Source organism: Podarcis vaucheri (genome assembly GCF_965113315.1).
Source record: "Podarcis vaucheri genome assembly, chromosome: 3".
Lineage (NCBI taxonomy): Eukaryota > Metazoa > Chordata > Lepidosauria > Squamata > Lacertidae > Podarcis > Podarcis vaucheri.
Window position 1 is genome coordinate 24,359,854 of NC_138761.1, and position 26,632 is coordinate 24,386,485.

At 44.8% G+C, this 26,632-nt stretch overlaps 1 protein-coding gene and 2 long non-coding RNA genes across 3 annotated transcripts in view; 1 reads left to right on the forward strand and 2 right to left on the reverse strand.

The window, feature by feature from the left end:
- Positions 1-26,632, forward strand: part of HAAO (3-hydroxyanthranilate 3,4-dioxygenase) — a 90,363-nt gene that overhangs the window by 56,160 nt on the left and 7,571 nt on the right. The window lies entirely within an intron of this gene.
- LOC309529685 lies at positions 547-2,986 on the reverse strand. The gene is made up of 3 exons (XR_014218304.1): positions 2,403-2,986; positions 2,114-2,158; positions 547-944 (listed from the first exon to the last, which is right to left on the reverse strand). It is a non-coding gene; the product is annotated as an uncharacterized lncRNA (long non-coding RNA).
- LOC309529687 overlaps positions 3,543-26,632 on the reverse strand; it is a 33,498-nt gene continuing 10,408 nt past the window's right edge. The window contains exons 2-4 of the long non-coding RNA XR_014218307.1: positions 5,958-6,154; positions 4,696-4,806; positions 3,543-3,718 (exon numbers count right to left, since the gene is read on the reverse strand). This is a non-coding gene — a long non-coding RNA (uncharacterized lncRNA). The remainder of the gene's footprint in view (positions 3,719-4,695; positions 4,807-5,957; positions 6,155-26,632) is intronic.

The window sequence follows — 26,632 nt, forward strand, 5'->3', positions numbered from 1 at the left end:
CAGGATGGCCATCCATCAACAGATAGAGTTGGGTGTCATCAGCATACTGATGGCAACCCAGCCCAAAACTCCGAACAAGCTGGGCGAGGGGGCGCATAAAGATGTTGAAAAGCATCGGGGAGAGTATCGCGCCCTGAGGTACTCCACACACCAAGGAGTGGCGCGATGACAATTCCCCCCCAAGCGCCACCCTCTGTCCCCGACCAGAGAGAAACGAGCGCAGCCATTGAAGGACTGTGCCCTGGATCCCCACGTCGGTAAGGTGGTGGTCCAAAAGTTCGTGATCGACCATGTCGAAAGCTGCTGATAGATCTAGAAGAATCAGCAGCCCTGACCCGCCTCGATCCAGCTGTCTACGAAGGTCATCTGTTAGGGCGACCAGAGCCGTCTCGGTCCCATGACCAGCGCGGAAGCCAGACTGGAATGGATCCAGAGCCAATGTTTCATCCAGAAACCCACCAAGCTGTTCAGCAACCGCTCTCTCAATCACCTTACCCAGGAACGGAAGATTCGAAACCGGGCGGTAATTGGATAGATCTAAAGAAGAAGAAGAAGAAGAAGAAGAAGAAGAAGAAGAAGAAGAAGAAGAAGAAGAAGAAGAAGAAGAAGAAGGGAGCCATTAATCTTGAATCCACACATCTAAAACTATATGACACCACTTTAAACAGTCATATATTTCCCCAAATAATCCTAGGAATGGTAGTTTGTTAAAGTTGCCACAGCTCCCTGGGAAGAGGGATTGATTGTTAAGTGACTCTGGAATTGTAGCTCTGGGAAGGAATAGGAGAGTTTACAAGCAACTCTCAGCACCCTTAATAAACTACATGGCAACTGCTATGACTTTTCATATGTGGTGGGCATGTGAGTTGTTACAACCATTCTGGGAAAGAGTATGTACAGAAATAAGCAAAATCACAAATCAGGACATATAATGTAATCCAAGCCTAGGCTTATTTTTTTTTTAAAAAAGGATAATTTTTTATTAACCGACCAATCACATCAAATCAAACCAAATTACATAAATTCCAAATTACACAGCCGAATTTTAATTTTTTGTTGGGGGTACCCCTATTTCAAGTTCCGAAGGGGATCCAATCAACTTCTTGCTTCTTGCTGCTGTTTTAATGTCCACAAATTTAACCATATGATGTTCACAGTGCTATCCAGTCCTTTCTTATTGTTTTTCCACATCTCTTGTTGTTATTTTCATATATTTTTCCTTTCTCTTTGTGACCTCTGATAGTCTCCACAAGCTGGTTAAAACAGTCTGTAATCCTGCATGGATATTATTATTTTTTTTATCCAGTAGCCATATCCAGATGTTTTCCATATAACATCACTTCCATACATCAAAACAGTCTTAGCGTCATTAATCTTCACCAATCTGCCTCCTTTCTCAAATCTCTGAGGAGATTCACCAGGAATGCAGTCTGAAAACAAGTCCGTTCCTCCTCCCGGCTATAAATCCTTTGGCAAGATGGCGACTCTGAATTAATTGCTGCGCCATTCCAAAAGCTCTTATTGCTTCTCGATCTCCATAAAGCATACTTTTGGTTAAGGTTTATCTCCACACAGACCTTAATCATCCTGCTTGGGTCAGTTAAACCAACGGTTCTAATGAGGAGGGGTTCTTGTGAATCACATAGAAGGAAAGTAAAAAAGGTTCACCCCCCCCCCATCAGTCCTGTTGCCGACATACCCAGCCTTTGGTGTATCTTCATCGTAAAATATTCCTGTTGCTCCAACCCATCGTCTTCTTTCACAGAGGTCCCTTAAATTAGCAGTCTACACTCCCCTTTTTCACTTGAAATATGTGCATTTGCTTCTTTTGTAATTAATTATTCCAAATTGCTGCAGCTAGTGCACGATCAGAGACAGCGTCCAGGAGAGCTGAGGTCCACATGGGGGCATTCTGCCTAGTGCCCTCACCCCCTTCTTTCAAATTTGGGGGTGATTTATGGGCACAGCAGGCAAGGGCAGTGTTCCCCATTCCCTTGGGGCAACAAGGGAGGCTGCCTACTCCCATAACAGCCTCTTAATTACCCCATGTAGGTCGGAGAAATGGTATTGTCAGCCATCTTCCAATGCGCCCCTAGTGCCCCCCCCCCGAAGCCTAGGCTTATTAACAGATATTCAACTTAATATGTTATACACAGGACTTACAGTGGTACCTCAGGTTAAGTACTTAATTCTTTCCGGAGGTCCGTTCTTAACTTGAAACTGTTCTTAACCTGAAGCAGCACTTTAGCTAATGGGGCCTCCCGCTGCTGCCGTGCCACCAGAGCATGATTTCTGTTCTTATCCTGAAGCAAAGTTCTTAACCTGAAGCACTATTTCTGGGTTAGCAGAGTCTGTAACCTGAAGCGTATATAACCTGAAGTGTATGAAACCCAAGGTACCACTGTATTGATTTTCTTCTAGTGGCTGCACAATTACTCATAGCAAAGTAATTGATCACCTACACATCAGATAATGGAAAAAAATATGGACAATTGCTTTGTCTGAGAAACTAAGAAAGAGAGTACATGTCTCAACAAAGCATCTGATCTGGATAATTTTGTTGAAATATGTTACCCCTTTATGAAATATTCACATGGACATATGGGAAAATCTAACTCATTAGTCTTCTATTCCAGGGAGAGGGGGTGGGAATGGGGAAAACCAGTTGTTCTGTTAATGTTTATATTTTTGGAAAGCGATAACAATGGGTGTTTTTTTTTAAAAAAAAATGGAATAAAAACAACAACTCCAAGATTTTAGGGGTGGGGGAAGCCATGGTTGTTTAAAGTGACATCATAGTAATTTAAATGCATGGTGTGAATGTGGCTAAGACAAAATAAAACATATTTCAGTGTTCCACTAGGAGTGAGGTCTTGCAACATGAATGCCTAGTTGTTATATATAACACAGTGTCAGAACTCTTGAACAGACTTGCATCACCCACAACACCAGATTTAATTTTAAAAGTTGGCAGGTGTCGTATATAGGTAGAAAAATTCATTTCGGAATTCTTAGGGCTGAAAGGGGTGGAGTGGGGTGAGGGGAAGGATCTGGACAGTCTGAGCCAGTGGTTCATAGATCCCACTCGAAAAATCCAAAAAGAGCTGTGTAATTGGAAGCTGAATTGATGGCTTGAAACATGAGTTTTGATTAAAAAAAATAGGGAGTTGATGAAAGTTTTGAAAGTAGAGGAAATGAGAGCAAGTGATATAAAGAGTCAGTGAATTCTTTTTGATTAACCAAGAAATTGACACATTGTGCACAACAACACTTGCCCACTGTTCTCTTTAAACCCAAACTCCTCATGTTTCAAGTCTTCCTAAATGATTGACTTTGCCGAATACAGTGAGCAAAAATCTCCCCTTTCATGCTGATTCGGCTACTATCGTATATTGCAGCCAAAATAGTCCTGGCCATTTTGAACCCACTTACCCCCCTCTGTCTTGGACCATTATACCACAGCATATAGCATATTTGAAAGAAGGAAAACACAAGAAAGGTTGACAAGCTTAGGGGGAACAGAGTAAATATTTATTATTTGCAGGAAGGCAGAATCTTGAGGTGACTCTCAGCCTGTTTTAAAAATTTGCATTGCAGAAATCAGAATCATCGCAGCATTTGATTTCCCGACGGATACCATTTTGATTAGGACAAGGCACATTACACGTCACCATATCCTTCTTTGCACAATCGAGTATTTTATCCCTAAACACCCCATCTGAGACAACGTGTGAAGAGAAAGAAAGAGGAAAAGAGAAAAGAGTGAAGATATGTATCATTCTCATCCTCAGTTACCACAATGATTAACTGGAATTCACATAAAATATCCAAAGTGCTCTCCATTAAAAAACCTGGTAATACTGATGGCTGAAAGAATAAAGAAACACAAGGGCTGAATCTAGACATATATATATATATATATAAACATTTTAGGAAAACGTGTTGTAAACTTTATAATGGGAAATCACGTTGGAGAAAGATGGGACTCCACAGTGCCATCCAGTGCCACAGTGTTATAATGCATATAAAATGCTTTTTCTTTACTAATGCAGCTGAGTCCAACGTTTATTACTCTGGGGAAACAAAGCTATTCTGAATACAGGTACACATGTCTCTCCCCAACTTCTTCAACGGCCCCTAAATCTGCTCTAGAATGTAGAGAGAAACACACAAACAAGTTTAGGAAGCATATATGGGAAGGGGTGGAGTGGAGTATTGTGTGGTACCCACATGCGTACTGTGGGATATTGCAGTGAGACATAAGTATGCATGGAGGGTTTGAGACCAGAGAGCTGTGTTTTATAGAATTGGGTCATACACCCTCTTTTCTGGTGATGTAGGTATCTTATTTGTCCTTCTTTTCATTATTTCAATGTGCAGGGGAGGGTGACAATAAATTTTCTGCACGGGGTACCACCTGACCTTGATACGCCACTGGGTGATGGGGGAAATAAGACCTTCTCTTCCTTTCTACACTCACACTCTCTTCAACTATGCAACAGTCAGGAAAGAAATGTCTGAGCTTGTTGCATACAAGCTCAGACTGCATGCTTGAAGCTATGCTTCTGACAAAGGCATTTCCATGAATTATTCCCCATTGCTGTATCACTAAGCTGAAAGAAATGGAAAATAAGCAGAAGGGGAATGTGGACCATGGAGCCCAAACAAGGCACAACCTTTGAAGCTGTTTCTTACCTTCGCGGGTGGTGATGCCAACACAGGTTCCTCCATCATCAACTTCACATGTTTGGTCGTTGCATGGTATTCCTGGTATCATAATTAGGCATTTTTTACAGAGGCGAGCATCTGCTCCAAAAGACAAAACCAAAATGTTGTGAATAATGGAGGGTTGCTTTGATTGAAGGATTATATTTCTATGCCGCTTTTCATTCAAAGGAACCCCAAAGTGTCTTAGAAACAATGAATGACAATAGGGTAATAGAGCATCAGAAATACAGCAGAAATCATAAGACAGAATACAGCAGAAATCAAACAGAATAATTAACAAGATTTTAAAAAAGCAATAGCCAAATGGCCACGGAATTTCCCTAAGCCACTGTAAAATATTAAAAGGAGAAAAGGAGAAAAAGGCAGCACCCAGACCACTTCTGAAGGACTTTATGCTTATAAAGCTGGGTGGATTTTTCATGGCTTGTTCTTTAAAGAATTGACCCCAAATGGGATTAAAAGGAGTTGGCACAGGATGGGAAAACACTGAGCCATCCACCCCTAGCTTTGAGGTGAACCCATAGTTTGCCCTGATCTTTTTTTAAATAAATAGTCTTTATTAAAGATTTCTTGTGCTACAGAAGGCTTGCCCACATCTTGAGTTTTATTTTCTGTTTGCAAAGTATCTCTACCCGGTAAAGGAGTCAGTTTCCCTGCTTGAATATTAGGGAGAGTTGCTTAAATACATAAAATGTTGAACAGATTCTAACAGGCTGCAGTAAAGAAAGAGATGTGAAGCAGGGCCACTCCATCATAGATTGCAGGGGGTTGGACTAGATCAGTGTTTCCCAACCTTGGGCCTCCAGCTGTTTTCGAACTACAATTCCCATCATCCCTGACCACAGGTCTTGGTAGCTGAGGATTATGGGAGTTGTAGTCCAAAAACAGCTGGAGGCCCAAGGTTGGGAAATGCTGGACTAGATGACCCTTGGGTCCCTTCGAACTCTAAGATTCTCTGATTCTCTGATCAGCTTCACTGCAACAACAACTGCCCTTGGCTCACCCTCTCCCTCAATTGCCACCTAGCAACAGTCTTTCCATTAAGGTGCAACAGAGGGAGAGAACAGAAGAATTTCCATTTAACTGCCTCAATTCAGATTCTATGGACAGAGCATAAATTTGGTTTTGTTCATACTTCAGTATGAAACTACCTAAGTTGCATTTTCCTTTTCTTAACCTGCCTCCCTTGGCTGACAGTGCTTTTCCCAACTCTTGCAAAAAGAACATACCTCCAGGTGTGAGGAACAGGAAAACACAGATTGCAAGAAGTACTTGACTTGGGATGGACATCTTGGTATCAAAAGGTGTGTTCTCCAGAAGAGCCCCAAATCACAGAGGAATAGATGTGGACCTTCACTAGATTCCTCCAGGGTGGAGAAGCTTCTTCCTTTGATCCTTTTAACAACAGCCTAGAGATCGTGGTGTCCTCAGAAAGGGACTATAAAGATAAATGGGTGGGCCATAACATCATGAACTGGCAACTCATCACAGAACAAAAATCCCAATTTAAGTGAGGACTTGAAGTGTGGGTGGAACAGATTCTTTGATGTCAGGGCTTCAATGGCCTCTGCAAGTCTCCACTGGCACACCTGCCACTTTTAGGACCAAATAAATGCAGGGCAGAATCAAAAATATCATCAATGCTTGACCAACAATAAATGGACAATGGTTTTAATGTTTAATTCAACCTTTAGGTGTTGAATGGTCTCTTTGAATTTGAAGGTTCATTATTGTTCCACAAGATGTGTATGTCTTTAAGGGCCAGAGCAAATAACATGACCTAGTTTTACAGCCGTGAAACAGTATAGCAGGTGCTGCTAAGTTGTGTTAATTAAGCTGTGTCAGCAATTGGGTATAGTATATAAAGAGCAGCACCTAGCTCTCTCAGTACACTGGTGGTTGGGTTGGTGGATGGGTCATGTTTTCTGATATATTAAGTGTGAAAGGAGTTTTTGTTTTTTGTTATTAAAACCTACCTAAAGTTATTTTGTGTTGTGTGGTCTCCCCAGCAAGCTCTCTGCAACTAGTCTGCAAATAGCCAACATTAGGACCAAATAAATGCAGGGCAAAATCAGAAATGTCATCAATGCTTGCCCAACAATAAATGGACAATGGTTTTAATGTTTCTAATTTGATATAATAAATCTGTAGAAATGACACTATAAACACCGCAAAGCCATACTTACCTCACAACCTTATGCATGCCCATTCAAAAATAACTTCAAGGAGACCTTTTAACCTCACTAATATAGAAAAGATGTGTGTGACAATCTTATAGCAGATTTTGATAGCCAAGATGTGTAAATAAGCAGCAGAGTCCTGACGTTCCTGAAAGACTAAATGCATTTCCCCACTCCCAAAGAAGAAGAAAGTGTTATAGGATTTCCTTTCAACGTCTTTTGTTTTATTTTGTATTGAAGAGACTTGTTGGAGACAGTATTAATGTGATGGCTTGGGACTCAGGCTCAGACTCGGAACCAGAGGAGTCTCAGTCTGCACTGGATCCTTTGCCTATCATCTGAACCAAGTCTGGGGCCTGATCCTGAAGAGCCCCAGTCTGCACAGGTTCCCTTGCAACAAACACCAACTGGGCCGAGTCAAGTGCCTGAGGCCTGCCCTGGCTCCAGATGCGGGGATTACCTTGTTGCCTTCAGCTGGGCCCTCACTTACAGCTGCTCCACTACTGGTTTGGTCAGGGGAGGCTGAGGCAGCCCCTGGGTCTAGTAACACAACGACGTCTCCCTGGCTGCAGAGACTGAGGTCTGAGAGAAGGAGACCTTTTAGCCTCACTAATATAGAAAAGATGAGAGTGACAATCTTATAGCAGATTTTGATAGCCAAGATGTGTAAATAAGCAGCGGAGTCCTGACATTCCTGAAAGACTAAATGCATTTCCTGTCAGTATCTCAGCTCGCAGTCAGAGGTAACTGGCCCCCCTGGGCAACCGACTGAGATACTTGTTGACCTTCCGATCTGCGTCTCACGGCAGGATACAGGCAAGGCCATAAATCCGCGATCCTCCTCAGACGTGAGAAGAACACACCCTCCTCCTTCTCCCTCCCTGCATTCCCCAGGGAGGGGGAAAGAGACAGACAGGAGTCTATTTACATGTCTTTATTCCTGTCATTCAGCAGTACATAGAAACGTGACTGCACCCTCCAGACTCCAGCAGTAGAGTCACGACTCCACCCCTGTACTTCCAGTACAGGTCAGATGACACTCTGAGCTAACATCCGGTGCTCAGTACAGAGAATAGACTGCCCCTTTTTCCCACCAGTACAGTTCCAGACATCAACATCCTGTTTTGCATTCCAGCCACCTGCAGCTGGCTTTTGCATTGCTGCTTTTTCCTGACAACCTCCCCCAAAAGCATCAATGTGCAAAACACAATCCAGAGAAGAAAACAAACAGTTGTTATACATATAACAGTCCCCTGTTGTTTCAGTTCCACCCTTGGAGCTCCCCATCACTGGTTTCCCCAGTGTACCTCTCTGGTTGTCTGGCTTCCAAGGAATGAGTGCTTCTGCATTACCTTGGCTAGCAACTCTCTGTCGTGTCTTTGTCTCTGACTTAGACACTGCTTCAACCTGCTTTGAGTTGTTAACAATAGCAACACATGCAACAGCTAAGTTAGCAAACTCTTTTGAGTACCTTTTTGGTGGTACACCCTTTGTTACTCTCTCAGACCTGCGTATGAGGTGCTGATCCTCTCTGCTCACTGGTTCAACCTCTGGACTTTGTTGAGAACCAGTACCAATGGCTAACAGTGGTTCATCCTCCACTTGTGAAGGTCTAGCCATTATGTGAGATTTCCTCTCAATGACTGTTTCAACTGAGCTCTTTGAGCTATCACTGTCATCATCAGTACCACTGTAATCTGTGTAATCAGAAAAATCATCATCATCATCTGAATTGTCCTCTGTGGGAAATGTGTGTACTATTACCTGCTCCTGTTCAGGAGCACTCTCTAGAAACTTTGTGAGAATCACCTGACCAGATTCAGACAAAATTACTCTGTAGAGACCCTTTTCATAACCCACAAAAATGCCTCTGGCATTTTTCACTCCACCTGGAGCTTCTGTTCTCACATGAGACCCGAAAACCTTAAAATAGGCAACAGAAGGTTTTCTATTGAACAGCTTCTCAAAAGGAGAACTACCCAACTCTTTTGAGACCTTTCTCACCCACGTGTGAACATAGGACATTAACGACTCCGCCCAATATTCATGTGGCAAATGTGAACTCAGCAATTGCTCATTCATCCCTTTTTGCAATTCTTTGTTCACCCTCACACAGACCCCCCTGTTCCACGCTTCTGCCGAAACAGCAACTTTGTGGTCTATCCCTTTTCCATCCAGGAACTTTTGAAACTTCTGTAACAGAAAAATTGGCTTCTCATCTGTGAAGAGACAGTCAATGTTAGCATCATGCACATTTTTAACCTTGTCACAAAACTCCTGAAACCTTTCTAAGGTTTCCTGTGGTTTCTGCATCATAAAAATCCAAACATAATTAGTAAAACAATCCACACACACAAGGTAAAATCTTGCATTGCCTCTAGATGGTTCTAGAGGACCAATCACATCAACATACACCCGCTGAAATGCCCTGTCGACCCTCTTGGTCACCTTCCTGGCGTCAGTGTTGGTCACACCTGCAAGAGAGATTGCGTTAGAATCAGAAGAGTTAGATTTCATGTAATCACTTTGATCAAAAGTCAACAAATACAGTCCATCTTTCTCTCTGGCAGTAAGATACAGTTCTCCATCTTTGAAGATCTTGCAGCTCTTATCATCATAGGACAGTTTCAGTCCTTTCTTTGCAATCTGCGACACACTCAGCAGATTGAACTGCAATTCTGGAACCAGGTACACATTGTTTATAGTCAAGTTCAGACTCTCAAGATACACAGTCCCAATCCCGGTCGCTTCCAACTCCTGACCGTTGGCCTGTTTCACAGCGAAGCTTTGCTTCTTAAACGTAGAAAACAGTTCTCTGTGTGGGCACATATGAACTGTGCAACCCGTGTCGATTATAAACGCGTTCCCAACATCTGGCGTGGTTTCTTTCGACATCAAAGCCTTTGCAAGTTTCACCTGAAACTTGGTACGACTTTTGCCTGATGCCTCAGGCTTCGCAGAGCTGCTCTTAGCTCCTTTTGGCTGGCGTGGCTTCGTACAGTTTCGCTGTAGATGCCCAGCCTGTCCACAATTGTAACATCGGACAGTGCTTAATGCTACAGAGGAGGCAGGTTTAGTCGTTGTCTGAGGACTATCCCTGCCTCCGGGTCTGGTCCTGTCCGGACGGATACTAGAATCAGCAAGGGATACCCACATAGCCTGAAGGTGCTGCTGTGCAATGCCAGGTCAATGATTCATAAGACCACTGCCATCCATGACTTGATCATGGATGGAGGATTTGACCTGGCTTGTGTAACAGAGACTTGGTTGGATGAAGCAGATGGGCCTGTTCTTGCCGCTGCTTGTCCACCAGGTTTCTCTTATGCACAGCAACCCAGGCCTTGTGGGCGGGGAGGGGGGGTTGCAGTGATTTTTAGGAAGTCATTAGTTTGCACCAGGCGTCCTATTGGGAAGACCCAGTTCTCTGAGTGCATGTTCTGGAAGTTGGGCAATAGGGGCAGTACAGGATTCCTTTTGGTGTACCGACCTCCCCGCTGCACCAAGGATTCCCTGCCTGAGCTGCTTCAGGTCGTGGCGGATGTTCTCCCGGAGACACCTAGTTTGGTTGTCCTAGGGCATTTTAATATCCATGCCGACACGACCTTACAAGGGGCTGCTCAGGACTTCGTGGAAAGCATGGCCTCCATGGGGCTGTCCCTGAATAAGTTTGGCCCAACCCATAGCCGCGGACATGCCTTGGACCTGGTGTTTACCTCCATGGATGTTGGTGTTCTGACACTAAGTAAAAGCGAAACAAAAGAAGTGCCATGGTCAGACCACTTCCTGGTGCAACTTGACTTCTCCGCGACCCTTCCCCTTTGCAGGGAGGTGGGACCAATTCGGATGGTCCGCCCCCGCCACTTAATGGATCCAAATGGTTTCCAGAGAGCGGTAGGGGATGCTTTATCCCATGTTGATGGCCTTTCAGCTGATTCCCTGGTGGCCCGCTGGAATGTGGAGTTAACCAGGGCTATTGACTGTTTGGCTCCGAAGCGCCCTCTCCGATTGCATGGAGCCCGGACAGCCCCGTGGTTTTCCACGGATCTGAGGGCAATGAAACAATCGTTGAGACGGCTAGAGCGCCGGTGGCGGATGACCCATTCTGAAGCTGACCAGACACAGGTTAGAGCTCAGTGTCGAGCCTACCAAGTGGCGGTAGCGACGGCGAAGAAGACCTTCGCCGCCTCTATTGCATCTGCAGAAAACAGCAGCAGGAGACTTTTTCAGGTGGTCCGCAATTTAGCGGAACCACCTGCTACATCGGGGCCCAGTACGGGCCACATGATCTCCTGCAATGATTTTGCAAAGTTTTTTGCAGATAAAGTCGCTCAGATTCGGGAAGAGGTAGACGCCACCGTGGGAGCAGGGCCGGAGCGGGAGAGTGCTAGAGTCCTGTCTAGTCAAATTGCGTGGGATCAATTCCAATCTGTTACCTCCGAGGATGTGGACAGGCTGCTTAGACGAGTGAAACCAACCACCTGTCTCCTTGATCCTTGCCCATCCTGGCTTATAAAAGCTAGCCGGGAAGGGCTGGGCGATGGGCTTCGTGGGGTGGTGAATGCTTCCCTCTGTGAGGGAGCCTTCCCAGACCCGCTGAAAGAAGCGGTTATTAAACCACTTCTTAAAAAACCATCTTTAGATGCGGCCACGGTGGCCAACTACCGCCCAGTCTCAAATCTTCCATTCTTGGGCAAGGTGATTGAGCGAGTGGTTGCTGAACAACTCCAGGCACGCCTGGAAGAAGCGGACCATTTGGATCCCTTCCAATCGGGATTCAGGCCTCATCACGGGACTGAAACTGCCTTGGTCGCACTGGTTGATGATCTCCGGTGGGCTAGGGACAAAGGTGAGAGCTGTTTCCTAGTTCTGCTGGATCTCTCAGCGGCGTTTGATACCATCGACCATAACATCCTTCTGGACCGTCTTGAGGGGTTGGGAGCTGGGGGCACTGTTATACAGTGGTTCCGCTCCTTCCTCCTGGGCCGTGTTCAGAAAGTGGTGGTGGGGGATGAGTGTTCAGACCCCTGGGCTCTCACTTGTGGGGTGCCTCAGGGTTCTGTCCTCTCCCCCATGCTTTTCAACATCTATATGCAGCCGCTGGGAGAGATCATCAGGGGGTTTGGGCTGGGTGTTCATCAGTATGCAGATGATACCCAGCTCTACCTTTCTTTCAAATCAGAACCAGTGAAGGCGGTGACAGTCCTGTGTGAGTGTCTGGAGGCGGTTGGAGGATGGATGGCGGCAAACAGATTGAGATTGAATCCTGACAAGACAGAAGTACTGTTTCTGGGGGACAGGAGGCGGGCAGGATTCCCTGGTAACCGTGCCCCTGAAGGACCAGGTGCGCAGCCTGGGAGTCATTTTGGACTCACAGCTGTCCATGGAGGCACAGGTTAAATCTGTGTCCAGGGCAGCTGTGTACCAGCTCCATCTGGTACGTAGGCTGAGACCCTATCTGCCCGCGGACTGCCTCGCCAGAGTGGTGCATGCTCTGGTTATCTCCCGCTTGGACTACTGCAATGCGCTCTACATGGGGCTACCTTTGAAGGTGACCCGGAAACTACAACTAATCCAGAATGCAGCAGCCAGACTGGTGGCTGGGAACGGCCGCCGAGACCATATAACACCGGTCTTGAAAGACCTACATTGGCTCCCAGTACGTTTCCGAGCACAATTCAAAGTGATGGTGCTGACCTTTAAAGCCCTAAACGGCCTCGGTCCAGTATACCTGAAGGAGCATCTCCACCTCCATCGTTATACCCGGACACTGAGGTCCAGCGCCAAGGGCCTTCTGGCGGTTCCCTCATTGCGAGAAGCAAAGCTACAGGGAACCAGGCAGAGGGCCTTCTCGGTAGTGGCGCCCGCCCTGTGGAACGCCCTTCCAGCAGATGTCAAAGAGAACAACAACTACCAGACTTTTAGAAGACATCTGAAGGCAGCCCTGTTTAGGGAAGCTTTTAATGTTTGATGTATCATAGTATTTTAATATTCTTTTGGAAGCCGCCCAGAGTGGCTGGGGAAACCCAGCCAGATGGGCGGGGTATAAATAATAAATTATTATTATTATTATTATTATTATTATTATTATTATTATTATTATTATTATTATTATTATTATTACAGCATGCTCTCCAGTAGCAACAGCAGTGGGGAAATTTGAACTCTGTTCTTCCCTCCACCCGGCCTTCACTTCCAGTGCAGCTTGCACGGTTCCTTCACTCCCCCATCTGGGGTCAAAGCTCTCCACGGCTTTCGATGAGCTCTTAGGAACCTGTCCAGCATCATCTTGGCTCACCCCTTCTGGGGTAGTCACCTTTCCAGACCAAGATGAATAATTGTCATTAGCCAGGGGAGATGGGTAAGGCAGGGCTCCCCCCTTCTTGGCATCCATTTTGAAGCCAAGTTTCAGCTCTCACTCTCCAGCCTTGCTAAAAACCAATAGCCTTTGCTGGGTTGTTTTCTGCCTTCTCTGGCAGGCAAAACTGCAAGCAGTTTCTCAGTCCTTGCACAGCATCGGAGATAGCCAAAACAAAACTTTCTCTTCCCAGGCTCTCTCAGAGCCATCTGCACAGTCAGTAAATTTCCACGTCTCTGACGGGCGTCGCTTAGCAACTGTGCATACCAGTCTTTGAACAGGAAAGCTTATCAACCACAAGAATTCCTGGAATGCAGGCTGAGCTGCCAAGCTGCAGGCCTCTTCTATCAGAGCTGTATTTTTCCCAAACGCAGCTCCCGTGAACCAGAGAATAAATCAATCTGCATTCACACTTTTAGCCCGAAATTCAGCATACCTTGGGGCTTCCGTTGCTTGGAAAACACCTCCTCTCGGTGTCCAGCCGTCTGTTCAGCCTCTGGCTGCTCTCAGACGTTATCTCCTCCCTTGGAGCAGAGGAGGACGATCCACCAGCCTCTCATGCAGATGTTCGATGAATCGCAACCATCCTCTGCTACCATATGTCAGTATCTCAGATCGCAGTCAGAGGTAACTGCCCCCCCCAGGCAACCGACTGAGATACTTGTTGACCTTCCGATCTGCGTCTCACGGCAGGATCCAGGCAAGGCCATAAATCGGCGATCCTCCTCAGACGTGAGAAGAACACACCCTCCTCCTTCTCCCTCCCTGCATTCCCCAGGAAGGGGAAAAGAGACAGACAGGAGTCTATTTACATGTCTTTATTCCTGTCATTCAGCAGTACATAGAAACGTGACTGCACCCTCCAGACTCCAGCAGTAGAGTCACGACTCCACCCCTGTACTTCCAGTACAGGTCAGATGACACTCTGAGCTAACATCCGGTGCTCAGTACAGAGAATAGACTGCCCCTTTTCCCCACCAGTACAGTTCCAGACATCAACATCCTGTTTTGCATTCCAGCCACCTGCAGCTGGCTTTTGCATCGCTGCTTTTTCCTGACAATTCCCCACTCCCAAAGAAGAAGAAAGTGTTATAGGATTTCCTTTCAACGTCTTTTGTTTTATTTTGTATTGAAGAGACTTGTTGGAGACAGTATTACTGTGATGGCTTGGGACTCAGGCTCAGACTTGGAACCAGAGGAGTCTCAGTCTGCACTGGATCCTTTGCCTCAGGCATCATCTGAAACAAGTCTGCGGAGTGATCCTGAAAAGTCCCAGTCTGCACAGGTTCCCTTGCAACAAACACCAACTGGGCCGAGTCAGGGGCCTGAGCCTGCCCTAGCTCCAGATGCAGGGATTACCTTGTTGCCTTCAGCTGGGCCATCACTTACAGTTGCTCCACTACCGGTTTGGTCAGGGGAGGCTGTGGCAGCCCCTGGGTCTAGTAACACAACGACGTCTCCCGAGCTCCAGAGACTAAGGTCTGAGAGAAGGAGAGACCTGAGTACTCGGAGGAGGAGTGCTTGCCTTGGGGTGAAACAGGGAGGTGAGTCTCCATGGGATCAGGACTGGCCATTACCCCGACAAAGATAAAAGGTTGTCAGACCCCGCCCCAGGTTGCGGGACAACATTGCTGTATGCCAGATCCTGTACCTGTCCTTGCCTGGTTTCCTGCCTCGTGTCCTGCCTTGACCCTGTCGGACTGACTCCTAGCAGAACCTTTAGATTCTGGACTGGACCTGAACCCAAGGTTCTCGTGTTACCCCCGGGCCCAACACAATTACTTCCAAATATCATTAAAATAATGAATTGTTGTGGAATTCTGGAAAACTGAATTTAGGAATCAAGAAATGAGACAGAATCCCAAATTAACAAATGTGTCAGTTGTCATAGTGCTTCTCTCCCATGGCATGTGTGTATAAGCTGCCTGCCTCTTCTTAGTCAATGTGTGTGGCCACTGGCATGAAGCTTGGACATGGCAATTCTTGGAAACAGAATTGACACAGTCATCAGCCTTCACCCTCCTGCAAAGAATAAAAATTATATACTGTTTCTCTTTAGCTTGTCATCCTTTCTTGGTTTTTTCTTTTCTTTCAAGCATGATATATGCAGTGGTGTAATAGACCAAGATAGTGGGGGGGGGGGGTTGAGTGGGTTCAAATTAGTCAGTGCTATTGCAGCTGCAGTATCCTAAGGTACAGTAAAGGTAAAGAGACCAACTGACAGTTAAGTCCAGTTGCGAACGACTCTGGGGTTGCGGCGATCATCTCGCTTTACAGGCCGAGGGAACCGGTGTCTGTCCTCTCCGCAGACAGTTTTTCCAGGTCATGTGGCCAGCATGACTAAGCCGCTTCAGGCACAAACGAACACCGACAGCAGAGCAGCACACGGAAACGTCGTTTACCTTCCTGCCAGAGCGGTACTTATTAATCTACTTTCACTTTTGGGCGTGCTTTTGAACTGCTAGGTTGGCAAGAGCTGGGACAGAGCAATGGGAGCTCACCCCATTGCAGGGATTCAAACTGCCAACCTTTTGATTGGCAAACCCAAGGCTCAGTGGTTTAGACCACAATGCCACCCGTAGTATCCTAGAACAGCCCAATCAGCATGTGTCAGGGAATGGTCTGAATCAGAGGATTGGGGTATGCATTCTCTCTTTTTTATGATATTTGTTGAGAATTTAAAATTACAGAGAAAAAAAGGAAAAGGAAAAAAGAGAGACAAAAAAAAAAAAGGAATTCATAGAATCATAGAATCATAGAGTTGGAAGAGACCACGAGGGCCATCGAGTCCAACCCCCTGCCAAGCAGGAAACACCATCAGAGCACTCCTGACATATGGTTGTCAAGCCTCTGCTTAAAGACCTCCAAAGAAGGAGACCCCACCACACTCCTTGGCAACAAATTCCACTGTCGAACAGCTCTTACTGTCAGGAAGTTCTTCCTAATGTTTAGGTGGAATCTTCTTTCTTGTAGTTTGGATCCATTGCTCCGTGTCCGCTTCTCTGGAGCAGCAGAAAACAACCTTTCTCCCTCCTCCATGTGACATCCTTTTATATATTTGAACATGGCTATCATAGCACCCCTTAACCTCCTCTTCTCCAGGCTAAACATGCCCAGCTCCCTTAGCCGTTCCTCATAAGGCATCGTTTCCAGGCCTTTGACCATTTTGGTTGCCCTCCTCTGGACACGTTCCAGTTTGTCAGTGTCCTTCTTGAATTGTGGTGCCCAGAACTGGGTACAGTACTCCAGGTGAGGTCTGACCAGAGCAGAATACAGTGGCACTATTACTTCCCTTGATCTAGATGCTATACTCCTATTGATGCAGCCCAGAATTGCATTGGCTTTTTTAGCTGCCGCGTCACACTGTTGGCTCCTGTCAAGTTTGTGGTCAACCAAGACTCCTAGATCCTTTTCACATGTACTGCTCTCAAGCCAGGTGTCCCCCATCTTGTATTTGTGCCTCTCATTTTTTTTGCCCAAGTGCAATACTTTACATTTCTCCCTGTTAAAGTTCATCTTGTTTGTTTTGGCCCAGTTCTCTAATCTGTCAAGTTCGTTTTGAAGTGTGATCCTGTCCTCTGGGGTGTTAGCCACCCCTCCCAGTTTGGTGTCATCTGCAAATTTGATCAGGATGCCCTTGAGTCCATCATCCAAGTTGTTGATAAAGATGTTGAATAAGACCGGGCCCAAGACAGAACCCTGTGGCACCCCACTAGTCACTCTTCTCCAGGATGAAGAGGAACCATTGATGAGCACCCTTTGGGTTCGGTCAGTCAGCCAGTTATAAATCCACTGAGTGGTAGCATAGTCAAGACCACATTTTACCCTCTTCTTTACAAGAATATCATGGGGCACCTTGTCAAATGCCTTGCTGAAATCAAGGTAGGCTACATCCACTGCATTCCCTTCATCTACCAGGCTTGTAATTCTGTCAAAAAACGAGATCAGGTTAGTCTGACATGACTTATTTTTCAGAAATCCATGCTGACTATTGGTGGTCACAGCATTCCTTTCTAGGTGCTCACAGACTGTTTGCTTAATGATCTGCTCCAGAATCTTCCCTGCTATTGATGTCAGACTGACTGGGCGGTAATTATTTGGGTCCTCTCTTTCCCCCCTTTTGCAAATAGGGACAACATTTGCCCTCCTCCAGTCTGCCGGGACTTCGCCTGTTCTCCAGGAATTCTCAAAGATGACTGCCAGTGGTTCTGAGATCACATCTGCCAGTTCTTTTAATACTCTTGGATGCAGTTCATCTGGCCCTGGAGACTTGAATACATCTAAACTAGCCAACTATTCTTGTACTATCTCCTTAGTTATTCTGGGCTGTGTTTCCTTTGCTGAATCATTTGCTCCAAATTCTTCAGGTCGGGCATTGTTTTCTTTATCGGAGAAGACTGAGGCAAAGAAGGCATTGAGGAGTTCAGCCCTTTCTGTGTCCCCTGTTTGCATTTCACCATCTTCTCCTCTGAGTGACCCCACTGTTTCTTTGTTCTTCCTTTTGCTACGGACATACCCATAAAAGCCTTTTTTGTTGCTTTTAACCTCTCTAGCAAGCCTGAGTTCATTCTGTGCTTTAGCTTTTCTGACTTTGTGTCTACACGTGCTGGCTATTTGTTTGAATTCCTCTTTGGTGGTTTCCCCCCTTTTCCATTTTTTGTACACATCCTTTTTTAATCTTAACTCAGTTAAAAGTTCTTTAGATAGCCACCCTGGCTTCTTTAGGCACCTTCCATGTTTCCGTCTCTTTGGTATTGCCTGACGTTGTGCTTTTACTATCTCCCTCTTAACAAACTCCCAGCCATCATGAACTCCCTTTCCTTTTAGTATTACTGTCCATGGGATCTCACCCAGCACTTCCCTAAGTTTTATGAAGTCGGCTTTCGTAAAGTCAAGAAATTGAGCCCTAGTATGCTTGGCTGCTCCTTTCCGCTGTATAGTAAACTTCAGAAGAGCATGATCACTCGCGCCTAATGATCCTTCCACTTCTACCCCACTAACCAGGTCATCAACATTGGTTAGGACCAGATCTAAAATGGCTGTTCCTCTTGTTGCTTCTCCCACTTTCTGGACAATGAAGTTGTCTGCAAGGCCAGTGAGGAATCTGTTTGACCTTATGCTCTTGGCTGAGTTTGACATCCAACAAATATCCAGGTAATTGAAGTCCCCCATTACTACTATCTCCCTTCCTTTTGCATGCTTGGCCATCTGTTCCAGGAAGGCATCATCTATGTCCTCCGTTTGGCTTGGGGATCTATAGTAAACTCCCACAATGAGGTCTCTGTTATTCTTCTCTCCCTTAATTTTGACCCAAATGCTCTCACTTTGGCTTTGAGGTTCTTGGATCTCTTCACAGGTATACACATCCCTGACATATAACGCCACTCCTCCTCCCTTCTTGTCTGGTCTGTTTCTCTGAAATAGATTGTATCCCCCCATTATTACATTCCAATCGTGGGACTTATCCCACCAGGTTTCAGTGATGCCTATTATGTCATATTTAGTTTGCTGTACCAAGAGCTCAAGCTCATCTTGTTTATCACCACTACACGCCTCCTCTTAGGTTTGGTTGGGGTTCTTCCGTGAGCTGTCCGTTCCAAGGTCGCCTGCACATTCCTTGAGGACTGACTTTGCTGCTCGTCTTCATATACTTGATCGACTGTAATGAGGGAGAGATCCTCAAATGGAGTCTGCTCTTCGTCTTCCATGCTAGGGGAGAGGACCTCAAAACGATTGTGTATTTCTAAACAATCAGAGCAAACCCTGGGCCTCCTACTTCTTTGAGTCACGTTTCTCCATATATTTGGCTCCTGTGTTGGTGAACTAGCCTCCTTCTCAGGGGAGTCCCCTGTCTCCTCCTTGGTGGAGACGGTGTGCTCTGTTGCTTCCAAGAAGAGCTCCAGCTCTCTAATTCTTTGGAGCGTAGCTACACGTTCCTCCAGTTGCTGGACTTTGTCTTTTAAGAGGGCAATCAACATGCAATTGCTGCAGGTAAAGCTGCCTGCAACCTTTGGCAAGATGGCAAACATTGCGCAGGAACCACAGGCGACTGCAGCTGTTCCCTCCCCCTCCATCTTGAGAAAGTGTCATTGGGGGTGGCTACAGCAGTCCTCCATCATAAAAAGTGTGAAGACAGGACAAATAACTCCCCCGGCAAGAAAAAAAACCTAGGTCTCCCCCAACAAACGTTTGAGACTAGCTCCCCTAAATCTAAAAGATGGATCAAACCTTTTCACAGGGAGAACAGCTAATCAGCCACAAAGAAACACACACACACACAAGAAAACATTTTTTGCTCCTTCTTCAACTGCTGCCCTGCTAGCTCTGATAAGCTCCTCCCACAGCTAATCCCCTGCCTCAACAGAAACCCTGCCCCCTCTGACCTTTGCACAGGGAGAACAGCTAATCAGCCACAAAGAAACACACACACACACACACACACACACACACACACACACAAGAAAACCTTTTTTGCTCCTTCTTCAACTGCTGCCCTGCTAGCTCTGATAAGCTCCTCCCACAGCTAATCCCCTGCCTCAACAGAAACCCTGCCCCCTCTGACCTTTGCACAGGGAGAACAGCTAATCAGCCACAAAGAAACACACACACACACACAAGAAAACCTTTTTTGCTCCTTCTTCAACTGCTGCCCTGCAAGCTCTTAAACAATACAAGTCAATAAAAACAAAAAAAACCCAAAAAAACCAAAACACACAATACATCAAAACCAAAAACAAAAGCAATCAAAAAATATAAAAACAAGTCCAATATTCCCAAATCTTTATCTTTCATTAACCTTTTCATCGACCTCCTCACACCTCCTTTTTTGTATTCTAGTTATTATTTATCTCAGCAAAACCTTTCCATCTTTCACTATATTCTGTCATTAAATTGCCTTAATTTATTTTAACCTTATCTTACCATAAAAAGCCCTAAAGCTTAAAACTTAAAACTTATTTATACATAATTCCTTATAGCATTTCTACTAAAGCCAAATAGTTTCATTCCAACATTTTTTCTAACACTCAGTAATTTTACAATAGTTCTCTAAATGAATTTTTAAACTTTCTTCCAATCTTCATCCATCGTCTCTTCTTCCTGGTCTCGGGTTTTGTCGGTCCTTACTATCCATTCCATCTAGTCCATCAACCTGGTGATCTTCTATCCGAGGCTCTTAAGTCTTTTCCATGTCCCTTCTGCAGGTCTTCTTCATGTTTATACCTGCACTTTACTTTGTCTTCTGCTGGTCTTATTCTTAGTTTCCTTCCTTTCTCACTGAGGAGTAGATCTCGGGGAGACTCCAACCTGACAATATCTTTATCCCTTCTCGACAGGTCAGCCCATTCTCCATAGTCAGCACTGAAATCCAAAAAATATTTGAAGGCATGTTTCAAAGTCCCTCCAAAGTTAAGGGCCCCCACAACTCCAAACTCTCCCTGGCCCAAAACGAGATCCCAGAAGTCAAAACATCCCTGCGTAGGGGGAATCTATCCAACTTCCCATCTCCAAACCAAACAGTACTCCATCTCTCCAAATTTGACTTTCTCCAGGTTCAGTCGTCAAAAACAACAGCTTATGTTCCTGCAAGGCCGCGGCTCTCTCCATTTCTATTACTTGAGGTTCAGCAACAACCTCCTCCTTTGTCTTCTGCACAACTTGCCCTGTCAAAGCAGATTCCTGGGGTGGTTCCTGAGTGGTTTCTATATAGGTATTCCTTGTTTGTCCAAAATTGCTAACTGCAACAGTCATCAAATCCATCTTCTCATGTAGCTGTTCCAGTAAAGCGCTTGTCTTGCAAAAAGCAAGCACCAAGGCTTCTTCTGGGCACATTCTTATTCAAGGTCAAATGTCTGGTTCTCACGATCTTTAATCTCTACAGCTGTAGAATTCCCCAGATTGACTCCAGCAACAGTTTCACAAGCTCCCTCTAGAGGAAACAATTTCTGTTTGTATCCGTTTTTTTGAAAGCAGATCCAGCAACAAAATTACTTTCGTTTTTCAAATATTTTGTTCCTTTTAAATGCAAAAGGAAATATTGGACTCAATATGTTTCTGTTTTTTAACTATTTGTCAAGAAACGTTTTATTCACAGTCAATGAACTTCCCCAAAGCGTCTGTCTCTGACACCCCGTTCCCAGGTTCAAGACAATGGAAATTTATCTTTCTTTACTCTCTCTTCTGCAGGCTTAAACAATCTAAGATTTCCCCCCTCTTCTCCTGCTTCCAAGGGGGGTTTGGTAGTTTTAGCTGATGGAGATTTAGTCCTTTACAAATGACTTTCCAGACTTTACCTTGCAATGTCTTTGCTTCAATCTATTTACAAAAGCGGAAGGCGGACTTCCTGTTTAGAACCTTCCCGCTTCGGTGCCAAATTAAGATGTTTCATAGTCCAATTTTCCGTTCTACTCACGGGTAGTTGTTTAAAGTCCAATTGTCCACAGGAAAAAGTCAGCACTCTCCGGCAACAGCAATGCGGCTTCACTCCGTGAAAAGAGCAGTCGATTCGAAGCACCGCGCCGCTCACCCCACGTCACTCCAGATCCCCAAAACCCGGTTTCCCCGCGAGTAGGGGAGGCGCAAAAGGTGCCAGCCGAATCCCACGTCCATAGGCTTCTCCCGCCTGTGGTTTTTAGTGGGTCTCTGCCTTGCCGTGGTGGTCCAGACCCTAATTTCCACGAAGCGGATTCCTCCCGGTCAGAGGAAATCTGCCATTGCCGGAGGCGCTAACCCGAAAGTCACCCAGACTCTGGGGTATGCATTCTCAGGCAGATCAGATCTTCTTTGAAGAGGAGCTGGAGGAGTGGGAAGATTCGCGCCCCTTGTCTCCAGCAGTTTCAGAAGCAGGGAGAGACACAGAAACAGAGCATCTTAGACAGGAGTTGCCTAGCCACGAGATAATGGAAAGAAAAACAGAAGGGAAGGAACAGCCAGCAGAGACATCATTAGATAGTATGGGAGACCCTCCCTCCCCCAAAACTAGGAGGTCTGTCCGTATTAGAGAACGAAGAATGCAGAGAGGAGGAACTTCTTTTTGACGCCCGCGATGTTGTGGGAGATGGAAAGGGGAGGATTCATAGTAGCTAACTTCGCTCCTTGTGGAGGGATATGTGGATGTTTGCTTGCAACCAGATGACTGAATAAAAAGGACTATAAAATAGAAAGTGCTTATTAATTCTTGTCTTTGAACTCACTGAAGGGAGGGGAGGACTCTCCATGCCTTATAGCATGAAAGGGGAGGTTTTTGGCCAGAAACAGAAATAAAACAGTCATCAGCCTATGACCTTGTGAGTTTTTCATTTCATCATTTGCCTTTTATGTATGTGCTTTCTTGGCCAGTGGATGCATTTGCTCTGGTATACTTCCTACAGTGTACTGAAATTATATGGAGGCAGGCAGGAGTTGGGACATTGCTATCTGAGTTCAGCCAGATGGAACTATACTGTGTACCTTAAGTACAATGTGCAATTGCATTCTCTCTTTATGGGTTTCTTGTGTGTCCTGAATGCATTTCTAATGGGCAGGAGCTTTGTGTGCCAATTTGTCAGGAACACTTTCTTTTTTTTAAAGTAATATTTATTGAAGTTTCATAAACAACCAAAAGCTTCAAAATTTAAACATAGAATACAAAAGCCGAGAAAGACTACAAAAATACAAAAATACAAAACAAAATACATAAAAAATACACAATAAAGAACAGGTAACAAAATAGAAGAAAAAAGAATAAAAAACGCCAATAAGCAAAACAGAAAAGATTAGTATTTTCATATCTTATATTCCATTCACTAGTTTCTTGACCTCCTCACACCTCCCTTTTTGTATTCCAATTCAGATATTTAGTTCAGCAAATCCTTACCCTCTATCATTTAACCTTACTCAGCATCTTAACCTATAGTAAATATATATTTTCCACCATTATCAATCCATATTTACATATTCTTATTAATCTTTTTACCAACACCGCTTGTTTTCACTCCAACATCCCTTTAACATTCATTAATTTTACAGTATTTCTGTAGTCTTTAAATTTTTTCCAATCTTCTTCCACCGACTCTTCTCCCTGGTCTCGGATTCTGCCAGTCATTTCTGCCAATTCCATGTACTTTTATCACCTTCATCTGCCATTCTTCCAGGGTGGGTAGATCTTGTGTCTTCCAATACTTTGTGATGAATATTCTTGCTGCTGTTGTGGCATACATAAAAAAAGTTCTATCCTTCTTTGGCACCAATTGGCCGACCATGCCCAGGAGAAAGGCCTCTGGTTTCTTCAAGAAGGTATATTTAAATACCTTTTTCAGTTCATTATACAGTGGTGCCTCGCAAGACGAAATTAATTCGTTCCGCAAGTTTTGCCGTCTAGCGAATTTTTCGTCTTGCGAAGCACGGTTTTAACGGTTTAACAAAGTCGTGAGACGTTTTCGTCTTGTGAAGCAAGCCCATAGGGGAATTTGTCTTGCGAGGCAAATCGAAAACGGAAAAACCTTTCGTCTAGCGAGTTTTTTGTCTTGCGAGGCATTCGTCTTGCGAGGTACCACTGTATATCATTTCCCAGAAAGCCTTAATCTTTGGGCACGTCCACCAAAGGTGAAAGAATGTACCTTCGATTTCTTTACATTTCCAACATTTATTATCGGGCAAATGATAGATTTTTGCTAGCTTGACTGGTGTCATGTACCACCTGTAAATCATTTTCATAATATTCTCTCTTAAGGCATTACATGCCGTAAATTTCATACCTGTGGTCCACAACTGTTCCCAGTCAGCAAACATAATGTTATGACCAACATCCTGTGCCCATTTGATCATTGCAGATTTAACCGTTTCATCCTGAGTATTCCATTTCAACAGCAAGTTATACATCTTTGACAAAATCTTAGTTTTGGGTTCTAACAGTTCTGTTTCCAACTTTGATTTTTTGCACCTGGAAGCCATTTTTTTTGTCCAAATTATATACTTCTCTTATCTGATAGTAATGTAGCCAGTCTCGCACTTTATCTTTTAATTTCTCAAAGCTCTGCAATTTCAATTTGTCTCCTTCTTGTTCAGTCAGGAACACTTTCTTTCTCTGGCAATCACGCTTTGAGAGCTGCTTCCGATTACCAGTTGCTGAAAATAACCGGAGGGGAGAAGACGCTTGTGCTTGGGTCCTTCAAGCCAGTTTCCCAGAGGCATCTGGCTGACTCTTATGAGAACAGAATGCTGGACTGAATTGGTCAGAGAAGTGTGACTAGCCCAAGGTCACCCAGCAGCTGCATGTGGAGGAGCGGAAACGCAAACCCGGTTCACCAGATTACGAGTCTACTGCTCTTAACCACTACACCACTCTGGCTCCCAGTGAGGTGCAAACATGGTGGCAGGAGCACTGGACTACCTCTGCTAAGCCTCTTCCTTCCTCAGAACTAACAGTGACTCTTGGCGTTGGGAAGGCAGGTGTTGGGAAGAAGCTGCCCAGCTTGTGCTGCTCCACCGTGCATGAAGTGTTGGCCTGAGGGTTTTTAAAATTAAAAGACCTTAGAGGCCAGTTACCAGGAATAGCATTTTCTTGCCAGAGATCTGCAGAGTTTTAACAAGTTTCTTATCTGTTTGGGTTTTTTTTTTAACTATAAATTTTGGTGCCATGTCTTTGTTATTCCCAGCGCAGTACATCCCCCCTCACACACATCTAAACCTGATCTGCAAAAACAATTATACAGGATACAGGAAGGTTTTCAAGTAGGCCAAATGAACACAATTCCAGGACCCCTGGCTGACTATACTACTAATGCTTACCTAATGTGCTTCATAACTACCTGGGCTACCACAGTTGCATTTTTCTGCATCTTATTTGGACAATTACCAAAAAGCACCCCAGGGACATGTTTTGAGAGTATCCCGTGCCTATCGGAGAAGAAAATGGGAGTATGGGAGAAGATTTCACCTTTGCATTTAGTTAAGAGACTGAAGTTAATTTCACAGGGTGCAAAACTGTGAACTTCAGAACAGGATTTGAAAGGGCAGAGAGTGTTTCAGACTGTTTTAAAACAATCAGGAAATGCAGGGTATTAAATTGTGAAGTGCTGCGTAATCAGTTTTGTGTCATATTGGCCAAGAGAATCCCTAGAAGGCATTTGAACGCACAGTAATGGTAATGAGGTAATGAGTAGAGGCAGTAAACGTGTCTGCTTAATGTTGTCTGTATTTATGACAAAGCAGGAGTTGAAAGACCTAATGGGTGGCAGGTTTAAAGAAGCTGGTGAAGGGCAGGAGAAGCAGTCGTGGACTGTTAGATAATTTGAAATTTGGCCCTTGTCCTTTTCTACCCGTATGTTTGAATTTTCTGAAACACCCAAGTATTAATATAACAATATCACATGTCCTTGCAATAAGCTTTCTGATGGGCTAACACCTGTCGCCACTTCTAAAGCAATCAGAAATATATATATATATATATATATATATATATATATATATATATGCAGGTTTTGGTATCTTCGGGTGTCTTCCCGTGTAAGAGTAGGGGTGTCTGGGCGACGTTTCGACGAGGTCTCACTCGTCATCTTCAGGCTGGTGCTTTCGGCTTCTTGTTACTGGAACAGAGCAGAATCTCGCTAAATTTCTCGCTAAGCAACTTCAGCCCTATGCAGAATCCATCGCTTCACACGTTACTAACTCCTTCCAGTTCATAGAAACAATAAAGAAGCAATACCTACATCCCGATGACCTACTTGTGAGCTTCGATGTTGTATCTCTCTTCACTCAAGTGCCCATTAATGAAGCCTTGACAGCCATTCAAAACAAATACAATCCCCCCAAATACATCCTGGACCTGACCAACCACTGCCTAACCAACACGTACTTCATCCACAATGGACAAAGATACAAACAGATAGAAGGAGCACCTATGGGATCACCCCTCTCACCGGTCATCGCAAATTTGTACATGGAACACTTTGAAACCAATGCTTTAGACAAGTCAGAACACAAACCCAAACTTTGGCTCAGATATGTTGACGACACCTTTGTAATTTGGCCACACGGGAAAGAAAAACTAGATAGCTTCCTCACACATCTCAACAGCCTACACCCCAAAATACAATTCACTATGGAAATAGAAGACAACAACCAACTCCCCTTTCTTGACGTCCTAATCTGCAAAAAACCTGATGGCTCCCTAGGACACACTATCTACCGGAAAAAAACACACACCAACCGCTACTTACATGCACAATCACACCACCACCCTGCACAAATAAACTCCGTAGCCAAGACTCTCATCTCCAGAACCAAACGCCTGGCTGACAAAGACCACTTGACAACTGAGTTACAGAATCTCTCAAATGTGTTAATCGCCAATGGATACCAGAAAAACAAGGTTACGAAGCTAATCCAAAAA